This window comes from Pecten maximus, chromosome 9 (assembly GCF_902652985.1).
Source record: "Pecten maximus chromosome 9, xPecMax1.1, whole genome shotgun sequence".
NCBI lineage: Eukaryota > Metazoa > Mollusca > Bivalvia > Pectinida > Pectinidae > Pecten > Pecten maximus.
In genome coordinates this window covers 27072645-27087249 of record NC_047023.1, presented here as the reverse complement: position 1 = coordinate 27087249, position 14605 = coordinate 27072645, and positions in this window count along the sequence as shown.

Here is a 14605-nt window from a genome sequence, read left to right as displayed (position 1 = left end):
GTTGCAGGTTATTGCAGATTATAAGAAAATGTCATGATCAGCGTCAAGGCTTCATTATACCTCGCAACGAGCTTGTCTGTCTGTCTGTCTATCTGTCTGTCTGTCTGTCCGTCTGTAGAAAAACATGTCTGGACAATTCCTCCTAACCTTGTGAATGGGTTACAATAAAACTACACCAAAATAAAAGGGACTATAATCATGAGAAAAAATTAACGCAAACTTTTATGCATGGACATTTTGATTGTCATGGTTGCCAGGCAACACATAATTTGTATATGAGCAATAGCGCATCTGCCCTTGGCTACATTCATTTAAACTTACTCTATAGGCGAAACTTATCGACTTATGTAAGCTGATAATTACATGTTTTCAGAACATTACCGTGGGAAAGATAATATGATTAGTATATAAGAGTTTTGAGGGTGGCAAAAACAGTGGTACTATTTTTTCAAAAACATTGGTTGCCATGGTTTCAAACAGAAGACCTGTGATTGTAAGAATCAACTCCTACCCTTATGAACAAATTCCAATTAAACTGGACAGGAAGTTTAGGAACTGTATATAGATGTGCATGCACTTTGGCGTTGTGTAAAGTTTAATTACCATAGTAGCCTGGCCACTATATACATATCTAGGTATGAATGATCATATTATACCAAATCTCAGATCTTAGACGTTCAAAGTTCGCCAGATGATGTAACATGGGAATACCAATACAAAAGTGATGGGTGGCGTGTAGTGCGGATGAGCCAATGATTTGCATTTTTTTTTAAATATGAAGTTTGACATATTCGATACTTGTCTTATACACGTAGTTTCGTTGTCATTATCTCTGTTCATATTTTGAAAGCCAGTAATTTTCCTATATTTATTAGTATTTCACTATAAACGTGTGTGTCGTTTGAGTGTGTCGTTTTGTACAGTCGTTTACATGGGGAGTGTACATTTCCAACTTGCTCATTTAATCGTTTGTAAGTTATGATTACGGACCCTTTTACATTTTTATTTATCTTGATAAGATTCCATGATATATACATTTAGTCCCCTACCGGTGAAACCGTCTGTCTGTCTGTCCGGCCGTCCGTCCTCCCATCCACTCAGTTTTTCGTACTCTTTTCAGCTATTATTCAAGGTATGCTGGTGAAAGTTGGTATGCAACTTCATTATGATTAGCTACAGATCAAGTTTAGGTCAAGGTCAAGGTCACTGTGATTATTTTACTGAGGCTGGTTTGGGACATGTATTGTTTAAGCAATGCCAAGCATTTTCAAAACATTTATTAATGGTTTATTGTACAACTTTAGGTAGTCTGAACAAAAGGGATGACCTGTATCTTAAACTTCTTCTACAGTTCCACTGGTGTCATTAAGCTGAATATTGATGAGGATATCAAGGAAAAGAAGCAAAGAAAAAAAGTTATTTTTCGACCTGGTAATTTTTTTCGGGTTGGTCAGTAATCCGAAAATTGCTGTCTTTGCCAACAGTAAATAAACAAAATCAATTTAATAAAACTCCGTTGTTTCATAAAGCGACACATAAGGTTAAGTACACATTTAATGTTTTAGTATTATGTTAACCAACGGTTTAAATCGAAAATGTGTACGTGTCTTTAGAAACATCTTTACAATTAATCAGTGATATGACTTCAAACTTATATACACATATCTATGTATAATCATTTCAAAAGCAATGGTATATGGTAAGAAATCTAAATTGGATTAAATCAATTTGGATAATTATTCTAAATGATGTAAATTAGATTGCACCAGACATATACTCTGCCTCTGTAAAACGCACTTGTTTCACATACAGTTACTGGCAGGAAGACCCTGAAGTTCTAATTAACTCTTTACATCATACACACACAGAAGAAGGCTGTTCATTTCACTTCTTACTTTCAAGCAAATGTACAGAACTTGTTGCAACAATGGGAAGCCATCATAAATCTTCAGTTTTAACGAGTCGGTGGTAAATATGTACATATACATTTGTATACATACATTCTAGTTTACGTCGCGAGTTTTCCTGACGGGGCGATTAGGTACCGTACGATTGTCTTCCTTTGCCGTTTGTGTTTCTCTGTTATATATCTAATTACTAGCACAGTGTGTCATATGCCCTATGAGTTGTTACCCGGTGCATTTCCTATCTTAATTGTACTGTGTTGAAATGTTGTAATGTGTGTACAATTTGCATTCATGTAAGTAAATATAAACTTTGCTATCAAGATTATAATATCATCTTACTATACGATTTGGCACCTTGTTCATGTCAGGGCATCAGGCCGAACAACACTGCACTATCGAAACGTTCTTTGTAAGAACATGGTTGTGATGCAGTGGTATGAGCTGCGGGGGATTTTAAGCCAAGGAGAATGTATGTAAAGTAGACCTTGAGCTCGAGGCCTGGTCAGAACACGAGTCATAAATTGTCTTCCTTTGTTATTTGTGTTGCCATGTTATGTATATATATAATTCATTGTTCGTGTGTGAGGGAGAGACATGTGTGAGGGTGTGTGAGAGTGTGTATGTATTGTATCAATTCAAGATTAAAGTAGAGACACAGCATATACGCATGTTCATGCATACACATACCCATGTACATTTTAATTGGAATTACAAACTGTGTACAGTTGATTTATTTACATGTATATATGTTTTGTCTGCTGTTGTTTATTCAATGCTTCAAGTGTGAAGACTTGCTGTGGGAAAGGCATCCATGTTATGTTACCATGACTGTCTTTGTGGCTTGCTTTGGTCAACCCCACTTGTGCTAGCAAGTTTTCAAATTGTATTTTGATTTTTGCTTTCAGTGTTGTGAGGTTGGAACTACATGTACTTTTGATATTAAACTCCAATCAATAATAACAAATTTCATGTTTGAAGCCACATTGTAGCTTTTGCATAAATAAATCAAAATGTCGCACTTGTGTGGGGCCATTTCTAATTTCATATTGTTGTTGGTTTTATTCTTGTAACATGTGGGGAGGCTACAGTTACATATATAAATCGTATTCGATGTTATCGTATAGCACTCTGTACTTATTTCAGCATATACGGAATAAAAATGGACACTATCTTTTTCAGTTCGGTTTAAACATAAATACAGCAAAGCATGCCATTCAGATGGTATTGCACCTACATTTGTACATTAAAAAAAAGTGATGAAAATAGAGCCTTACCTTCTAAAAATAACAAAAATTTACGACAACGCTCAGCAGTCTCAACCATGTCACCGACATATTCGTCTAAGTGTAAAATGTTCTATATCCGTAAAAGTGCACGTGTCGTCAGCAAACATAACTTTGTTCTGTAACGGATTGTTCGTCTTGTTCGTTCAAGGACAAAAATATCAAAAATAGGTACGACATAGCGGCCAAGCTCCATAAACAACATTAATTTTTAGAGACACTGATCAGACAACAATATGGATAATTGGATTGTTACATAATGAGAGGACGAAACATCTGTATTAATGCCTGGGGACAAAGGGGACACTCCTGTCAGAATAGGTTTTACGGGAAAATGAACATAAAGCTATTCGTATTACTGAAAGAGAAACAAATTATACACAAGAATATGATATATGTATGTATGGAGGGAAGGATGAGGAGTGTTTAATTCGTTTTGAATACACACTCCACATGCCTCCATACATGTACATATTTTTATATATGCAGCTGATTCGATATTCTAGACTACTTTCGTTCCACAGTTGATGCAAAGTGAATCGAAGCTCAACCCCTCTTCTGACTTTTCGAGTGTTACATCGTGTTGATATAGGCCTAGTAGAAGTAAGGAGGTTAATATATATTTTTTTATATCTAACTACTAACCAGAAACAGACACATGTGGACTTGACCTTGATTTGTATGCCCTCTTTCAATCGAATATGAATTAGAGATGCGGTTTTGTTATTCAATCGGTATTCTTAATTGCTTTCCTTTGTAAGTATCCTATCACAAGGTTCAAACTTATACAAGTACTGGAGGGTTTGTTTACGATTGTGAATCTCAGTTAGATTAGAAAGACACTTGTGATTGTACAATAATGAAATCATATAAAATGTCAAGCACTTGACATAGATATATATACATATATAAAGCCTGTATTCATGCGGACGCATGTAAAAGGAAACAATTCGTTTTTAGAATATTTAATGACTGCTTTCTTATACAATCATTGGATCATTATGTTATAGGTTAACTATTGTTAAAGTACCATGATATCCAGATCAAGTTCGAGTTTCAGTGATTATGGTTTAAGGTGAAGGTCACTTACTACATCTACTTTTTAGCGGGGGCCAGTAAGGGACATGTGGTGCTTTACTAATACCAATATCAATATCAATACTTATGTAGTAATGAGAACACGCAGATGTTCAGATCCTTTCTGCTTTACACTTACATAAACTATAGGCATCGCTACATGTCTTTCTCTTCTGATCTCGTAAGTCGGTACGAAATGGACACAAACGTCATACGATGCAGCAAATATGTCAATATTCCGGTACCGATTTAAAATATTACTTACAAATGCACACTTTACTTAAAATTGTTTATATTGCTAGTGTACCTTACTGCTTTGATTCTTATCCGGAAAAAAAAAGAGTACAAAATCCTGGAAAGTAAGTAAAAGAGGCAATATTTGAGCGTCGAATCTGTACTAGAATCTGGTTATTTTCCTTCTAATTGGTCGTCAGCCATAATTATTACTGTTAATAAGGAAGGTATCTTTAATGACCCTAATAACTAGGTTTCAGTTTGAATAGCAGCCTTTGTAAAAAATTTACCTCCGTACAAAATAAACTTATTTTATATGTTATACGAGATATGACATGATCAATGATACACAATTCGGATTTCGACCAGAACTAAGTACGATAGCATTCCATTATAACGAACACTTTGTCTTCGAAGGAACGTATGTGATGCTGCTTTGTTATATTCTTTATTTTCTAAATTGCGCAACTTTTTTGCATTAATTGGAAGCTTATGTTTGCAGTATATTGCATAATGCAAGTGAAAGTTTGGGGATCTACAAAAGGTTCGGATATTGAGAAAGCACACTTGCAATTTTGTAAGAAGTTAAAAGTTAATAAGTCGATTTTTAATGCAATAGTGTATATTGAATAAAACTAATGGACTTGAAGCATTGTGTTGTGAAAACTGTGTATTGCTTTAGAGATAGCAATATGGGCGATTGCTTTAACTGGATTAATTATGTCAAACATTACAGATCCAGATATAGCTTTTAATCAAAGGAAGACAAGTCTCAAAATAATACTCAGGTAGCTTACATTTCTGCTGTTTCTTAAAACCAGTATATATATTCTATACTATGCAACACCTCCAGTTTATATAAATGATGGTCAACTTACTATACATATATATGTACACTTATCAACCTCTTAATACTGTAAGCTATATATAACTCAACAATGGTACATATTTATCCAAATTGTTCAATACATACTTTATTTCTATTAGCCATTAAACATTGTTTCAATATATATACATGTACGCATTTTCTAAAATGTTGCTATTATGTATACCAACTCATTGTCACCCTTGATGCTCTTCTCAAAAATGATATTGTGCTGCTGTAAAACTGTATCTATAATTGATGTGTTTTTTTCTATGTATTTCATGTACTTGTAATATGCAAAAGGATGAATAAAAAGATTTTAAAACTGAAAAAAATATGTCAAACATTGTCTTTTCTCTCTCCAATTCGCAGATGTATGGACAAATTTATTTTGAATTTGATAAAACATAGAATATTTGATCAAAATCAGCAAAATCTGAGAGGGTCATTAGAGGCCGCATATAAATGTGTTCTTTATAAGCAAACCAACGTACCCGTCAATACTATTGAACTTAGTATATTTCTGTGAAATTCCGAATCTGTTTATCGAAGCTTCGCCTTTCTGCATAATTTAGCTATTGAGACATGTGGATATGATAATACAACGAGAGAACAAAGACTGCAGTTTAGATATAGAAGACGACTATCAAATTATTTTTTAGATGCATGAATTATCATATTCCGAGAGAAAAATACATTAAACCATATAACTGGCGTAATCCTTCCAAGAATAAACTTGTACAGTTACTAAGTGCTGATAATATTAGCGATCTTCGTAAACTTGCTAGATATATATATTTGAGGGTGAAAATGTACGACGAGTGACGTAAAACATATATATTTGTATGTTGATATAATTCATATGAAGTTCATCATGTATTGTGACATTTAGAACATGTTGGTTGAAATTGTAATGCACGATGTGAACTACAGGTTGCTTTTGTTGTGGTTGTCATGATGTTGATGATGATGATGATGATGATGATGATGATTTGTATCATTTGTAAGTTGTAATTTATAGGTGTCCAATATAGGTGTCCAATAGGGCAAACTTAAGGAATACAACTGAATTGATTCATTCTGGGTGGTTTACATGATATACCGAACAAACACATTAGTGACGGCACAAATGATCTACAACTTGGATGGCTATTTTTTTCGGCGGCCGATTCGGAATAAATTAGTCATGAACGATATCACCACATACTGTAAAGGGTGATATCTTTGTCTGGCTACCAATATCAGTTATCCGATTATATAGATGTTTCCATTCCTCATATAGTTATTATAAGAATCGTCATGCAGATATCGCGATTATATATATAATTCAAAGAGTGAAATCTATTTCTAGACGTTCGGGAATACCTGGTATGTCTTCATTTTTGCTACAAACTCGCTACGATTTTTATTTTAATACAAAAAAGTCTGACTGGACCTCACGTGTAGCTATTTATGGTAACTGTGAATTAAAACAAAGGTAACGATAAAAATAATGAGGTGTCAATTTCAATACTTAAATCATCGCTTGTATCCTTGAACAAGCCTACCACTGGGACCCAAGAGAAATAGTGTTATCTCTGAAGAATTGACAACCACACTGCTACGGCCTTTCATGATTAAAGAAATCAATTTATTGCTTTTTCTATCAGTGCATAAATTGTTTTTCAACTATTTAGTCAATAATTATCTCACACTTCATTCATCTCTGATGTGATTTTTGCGTCTAACGGACTTTTATATAGCGGTCTATCTGACAAGGTAAACTATGGGGTAATCAATTTCTGTCTTGTTTAACCATTCACAAATAGAATAGAAAATGTATTTAATCAGGAAGTTAAAAACTGAAAATAGCAGATTAAGTTCTTACAATGTGGAATGAAGAGATAGACCATACCGCAAGCTATGCAAGGGTATTTTTTTTATAAAGAACACAAGCGGCGTGATTTAGGTGACTTACCAGGATATAAGCGACACGGATGTTTTGATCATGTGCTAAGTGATAAGGCTGTTGTTGTATATGAACAGTAAAGATAAAAATGTAATTAATATGCCACCGGAATAAATCAATACAACTACAGTCAGTCCATACCTGTACACACAAGGTCAATTCCACATCCTGACGCTTCAAATCCGTGCGTGCGTCTCATAATTCGCACGTACTGTATCTCCAGCAACGTGTAACGATACGGGTTCTATTTCAACGACTGGGGCTGACCTTGTCATTAAATATGTATGCCATTACATTTAACAGAATACTGATGCGTACAAGGGTACAAATATGTTAACCAACAAACCATCGTCTGTGATCTGTTCCGAAGTGCCGAAGTCTTAGCACGTTCACATGGGAAGGAGGACCAGATATCGCACGCTGGCACGCATCGTCATCGTCTACTCATCCTTTGTGGTGAACAAAAATCCGTATCTGATACATGTACCAAAGGAGTTGTCCGGATTCCATGGTCACGTGAAATTAATGGGATATGACTTCCAGGAAGGATTATTTTCTCAAATCATTCCATAATTGCAGGATAAAGAGAAGAATGTTTAAGTATGAAAGCGTGCTAATTCAAAATGCGCAAATTTACATATTTGCCAATATCGTCCGCCAACGTATCTACTTTTATATCTCCTTGGTAATCAGGATTAAAACAATTTCTGATTTTGTTAAGGGGATATCAAAATAACACTTTCTATGTGTGTATTGTTTTTACTGCAAGATTTGGATGTAAATATTTGAAATATTAAGATGTCTTTTAATTGGTACTTAAATAAGGAAAGTGTAAGGAATACAAACTTATTAAAGCAAACGATGTATACAAACAATAATTGCTTTTGAAAGCAATTTATGCACAGATTGTTACATATGTACAGAGTGTGTAACAGTTTGATATGTAATTTACTGATTTGTGCTGTGTCATAATATGTGAACAATTAGCGTTTGTATGTTCCTATGAGAGGTGGCATATGTGATACATGAAATACATACCAGGGAATTGTAATATCGGATCTCTTGATACAATAGTATGTCTTCATTGCTGCTGATATGCTGCTGATATACATGAGGATATGTATTGATAAACAGGGTTAGGATAGGGGAGTTTTCTACTCCAGAACATATTGATGCCATAAAAGGAAGCATGTGCGCAACATTTTAGGTGACCTAAGTCAGAGACATGCAAATATTTACGTAAATCTCACAAATATGCCTGCCGCCATTGACGGGGTTAATAATCGGACTGATATTATATAGTTCTGTTATACTATCGTGTTTAAGCTATAATTTCCTCAGTGTAGCACACATGTGAACTCTGCTATGTTTTATGCTAACAAAAAACGCAAAAACCAATATTGTCGAAAATTGAGCATGTATTAAATGCCATTAGATAAATCAACAACAATATCAAAAAAATATTCGCATAAAGGTTGGGTAAATATTATACATAAAAAAACGCCCAGGCATGCTTTAGAACATAATTAATTAATGGGAGGTAAGATGGGGTGGAGGAGGAAAAGTTGAAAAGTTTTGTCTCCGCCGGTGAACATAAACAAAGAAGTCACGTGATCGTATTGACGGCCGAACTAAAGTACGGCAAGGATCAGACAACAAATCCGGAAATAGAAATTCCGGAACAATAATATAATAAAATAGATAAGAAAACAAATCCGGAATTAGATATTCCGGAACAATAATATAATAAACAAAAAACAGATAGTATAAATTCCTTTATGTTGCACATACATACAAATATTCGTTAGTATAGCCTTAATGAGAGCGTGGTGTAGTTGCCAAGCTATATCATTATATCAAGTAGAATTTACGGATTGCATTTATGTTATTGACGAACCCCGAATTCAATATCATTTAAGGAATTTTAGCCAGTTCGTATGTCACATATTTTCTCTCATTCATTTTTAGTATTCAAACATAGAGTACATACTACGTAGATACACATTGTTGACCATTTCTCTAGCCTGTGTATGTCAAGGAAAGGGAAAATATATCTGTTACTAACAGCACGTGCAACATTTTGTGTAAAACTTTCGAGACAACATCATTCTGGAGGTTATTTTTTTTCTTCCATGTAAACATTTTGTTTACTCATTTCTTCTTTGACGTTCATTAAAGCGAAGAAGGTTTGGAGACTCACTCAAATCAGTATCCTCTGTGCATTTCGTTTATTGTTAAAGTGACTGTAGAGAGAAACTTGTCCGTTACCGTTATAATGTGACCGGGCTTACAGTCATAATACTGCACCCAGACAATGACATCTCATTGCTAAACTCTAAAATAGTTCTGGATAGCCATTGTCTCTTTAAGTATCTGCCTCGAAAAGAGTAGCTGGCGCGAGGTGAGTAGCTGGCGCGAAGAGAGTAGCTGGTGCGAAGAGAGTAGCTGGCGCAAGATGAAAAACCGCAAACAACAAACAAACAATCAATAACACCAATTAACTACTTTCTTCGGATAAATGTCATTCTACATTGAAAATAACGGCATAAATGTCCGGCTAAACCTTTTCCACCATTACAATGATTTGGTTTGTATTCATTATTAGAAAACCAGCTGTGGTGAGTGTGTCTGTGAGTGTTTTGAGATCCTACAGTATGTTAGTGCCTGTTTCCATCTGATAACGCGAAATTGATGCCGACATTATAGTGCTACCTCACTGACGTATACTGCAGAAGGCACCTAGCAGAGGCTCCGGCGGTCACATTATACTGACAACGGGCGACCAAGTATTCTTACGCCCAACGTACAGGAAACTACTATCATGAATAATTCTTGCGCCCAATATACAAGGAACAACTACCATAAACATTTTTTTAAGCCCAACATACGGAAACTACTACCATGCACGATCCTTATGTCAAACATACGTACACGGAACTACTACACGTACAATTCTTACGCCCAACATACGGGGAATTACTACAAATACAATTCTTACGCCCAACATACGGGGAATTACTACAAATACAATTCTTACGCCCAACATACGGGGAATTACTACAAATACAATTCTTACGCCCAACATACAGAGAATTACTACATGTACCATTTTTACATCCAACATAAAGGGAATTACTACCAAGTACAATTCTTACGCCCAACATACAGAGAATTACTACAATGTACAATTCTTATGCTACATACACGGAACTACTACATGTACAATTCTGACGCCCAACATACAGGGAATTACTACCATTAACAATTCTTACGCCCAACATACAGGGAATTACTACATGTACCATTCTTACACCCAACATAAAGGGAATTACTACCAAGTACAATTCTTACGCCCAACATACAGAGAATTACTACAATGTAAAATTCTTATGCTACATTCAGCGAATTACTTCCAAGTACAATTCTTACGCCCAACATACAGGGAATTACTACATGTACAAGTCTTACGCCCAACAAACAGGGAATAACTACCAAGTATAATTCTTAGCCCAACATACAGTGAACTACCATGTACGATCATAAGGTATCTTGAATAGTTTCCTACATTACATTGGCGAGATAAACACATGTACATCTATCAGACACAGGTATACGTTATTTGGCAGATCTAAAATGTCGTTCTTTCATTTCTAATAAGTTCACAAGCTTTTCGAACAGATCGCAAATAGCAATGATTTACAAATGTTTTTTTTCTTATAGTACTTCAGTAAGTTCATCTTCCTTTAATCTTTTCAATAATGATAACATACAGGTTTACGTTTTCGATAATTATGATGAAAGGGATATGGAACATACAACTTCTGTTTAGTGAATAATAATAATGTACTATATGCACTTTGGATGAATTCGAAGTGCGCTTCATGAGGTCGTCTTTGGAAAAAAATCGTCGCCACTGAATTTCAAGCTTTATATTGAGCAGAATATGTTTGTAAGTAAAATACATGTATCAGGTTGTTTTGGTATAATCACATTTTTCCTTTTCTCTTCCAGGTCACATATGCATTTCTATACAATTATGTAAATCTAATATTACTGACATTAATCACAGTATCGGTATATTGCACTCGAGTCATTAAAACCTAATTATAAACAGGGATGAAGGTAAATTTTAGAATGTCATAAATAGCTTAACTTATTTAAAGTATACAATATGTTCCAGTAATTGGTAACAGTGGTTTTAATGCCCACATAACGCTCGTACTAAAAATTGAAGGGAAATCATGTCATTATAGAGCCATTTTGTCTCTGAATTATACAACATCAAAGTCATATACATGTACTATACACCCACATTGACTTACTTGACAGCAAGAATTTTATGTGGAATTCCTTGTCGTGCGAGATCCAACCATCCTCGAAATATTATACAGAGATGTACTAGTGTGGCATGCAAGAATATATGTAGCTGATAGAGAATTTCGATAGCATGTGTTACATATGGCGTTGAAAAATATTCTCTGTAGTTTCGAATGCTTATGTTGAATTCAGTGTTTATACATCAATGTTTAAAAAAAATAAAAAAATAAACATAAAATTTTCGAAATATGACTCCGTGGAAGTACATCTCGCAAAAAACAGTAAGATACCAAGAAAACATGTCAACTCTTCAACGAAACATGGTATGAAAGTGATAACCGTCGCATGTAAAAATGGCGATTGGTAGTTGGACAGGTGAACAAGGAATACAATCCGTGTTTTCGTTTGGTATTGTGGGAACTTGTTTCTGATTACAAAAAAAATACAATCCGCGATAGCGATCATATTCAGGCTACCTATCGCAACCCTTGATCTATGGCAGACGGCATAAAGTAATACCACAAGTGCAATTTCATTTAAATAGAAATCCCCACAGCTTTCGGATGTTTCCAGTACAGCTACAGTAGAGCAGTACAGTGACGGTGAAGGTAGGCCCGCGCGCGACTTCAGTTCCGCAGATACAAGATACATACAAATAAATAGAAAATCAAACCACGTAATTTTATATATAGACGATATTGATTATAACGGTAACTCATTGTATATAATGTATATACTACGATTATGTTCAAATATCAATATTCTACGAGTAACACTTTTGAAGGGCTCTGTCATGGAACAAAAACTAACAAAGAAACAAACAAAACGTCATTGTCACTGGTAAAGTTTGACACCACTTCCGTTCAACTTTACAAGCCCGAGTTTACCAGCTTCTGATGTTGGTATGTTGATACATGTAGAAATTATTCATGACGTCATTGACTATTGACTATTGTTTTTATCCCGCTATTGTGATCGTCTTCAAAGTAACATACAACATGTCGGAAAGAGTAGCTCGGATTGGAAAGTAGTTTTTATGTGAATGACTTTATCATGGCATATTAATACGTGTATATACTTTTACGTTAGAGATAAAGTAGAATCCCCGAGTGCAATTCCTTTTTCTCATCATATTAACCTTGCTTTTTGCGAGAAGGGTATACCATAAACAGAACCGACATGGCTGATGTACCAATTCCGTCTAGTACATATATACTGCGTACGCCTGGTTTAGCGGTTTAATACCAGAAGTGAGCTACTTGGGAGCTAGATAGGGAAATTTCTAATGAAAATACATCTAACGATATATGTTAACTCTCCCCTTGTGTACCTCATCACTCTGTAAAACTTCATTTTCATCTAAAGTGTTCAAAATATTTTTACATAAATGATCGTCTATATTATGTGATTTCGGTTTAAATTATCGCAGATAAAAGAGTATGATAATGTGCCATACGGTCTGTAAAGTGGTCGCATTAATTAGCTTGAACTGATAAAACCGACTAGCCTACCGCCTTTCTATGGACTGACTGATATCTGACAATCTTGCTTTAAGACAGCTTTCATTATTTTGCCCTCACTGAAGAAATTAAAAGGCGACTATATCCTACGCACGCGTTCACACTAACGCCTGCTCGGTTGTTAATTGATATTGTAAGGAGAATGTGTTAGAGTGTTGTCGGGGCGGTTAACACAGTCAGGAGCTTTGTTTACGTCGATCCTGGTACAGGGCGGTATCAGTTTGGCACCGTCCAAACTTAATCTGTTTTCTTTGGACTGTCCAGTGGAAAGTTTTATGAGATTGAGCTGATAAACTGAAATTGGGACGCAGAAACGTTATGCATGCGTTGTAAAGCAGTTTATTAAATCATACGCTTATATCAACATTATCAAACGTGTTAGCAAGAACTAAGTAATTCGCTTAATATACTGTATATTGTAAATTGTTAACTTTTGTTTTTTGTCAGCTTGACATATGATTTTAAGTTTTTATTATTGTGACATGTCTGTCCGATGATATTTAGATCACTGATACAGCACGTCTCTAACGGATGTTTGTCAGAAACATAACTAGGTCGTGTAAAGACCACTCGGCGTTGTATAAAGTCTAGGAATTAAAAAAATAAATATCACAAGTGAGTATTTTTCATCTGAGCTTACTTTAATCATTTAAGGAACCAGAAAATGACATTTCTATGATGACATTCCAAAATGGAAAAATTGTTTTATGAAAAAGAGTATTTGCCATGGTTGTTTGGTGATATTGAAATAATGTCATTAGTATTTTTATTGACTTTTTTACGTATGTGCCTTGTTAGTTTATTGGCGAGATGGCGAGTTTTTAATCATATTTTGGAGCATTGGTATTTCTGTTTTCCACTTCGTACGTGTCAGAAAGTGAGTGGGGGTGTAAATGATAATGAGAATCCAAATATATAATGGTTTCTACGGGATTATGTTTCGACTTTTTGATTATTAAAATATGTTTGTAAAATGCGATAACTCAACAAAACATGATAATTTTTGTAGTAAATAACATATAAAACCACCATCGTTATTTTAGAACAAACTAAGTAAAATAATGAAAGTCAGCCTCCGCAGCTACACGACCATCCCAAACCGTAGCTCTAATTATCCACGCTTTGGTCAGCGTTTTGTCCGTACACGGAGAATAAATCACCTGAGCCAACATTAAGCTCCTAGAGTGTCGGGTTTAAATCGATTTTGTCCTATCCATCATATCAACGCCTTAAGTAAAAATGTAAACATTTACAACAGCTACTGTACCGTACATGTTAGCTTCTAACTTGTATCAAATGTGTGTGTCAACACAAACAGGTAACTGTATAGGTTGTTGTCGGTATCCGGGCTGTGTCAGCCTGTTATTCTCACACTTAGGACCACGGAATAACGTCGAAATAACTAAAAATAGAAGGTTGTCATGGAAAATTTAAAGTAGGAAGGCTCAATTACA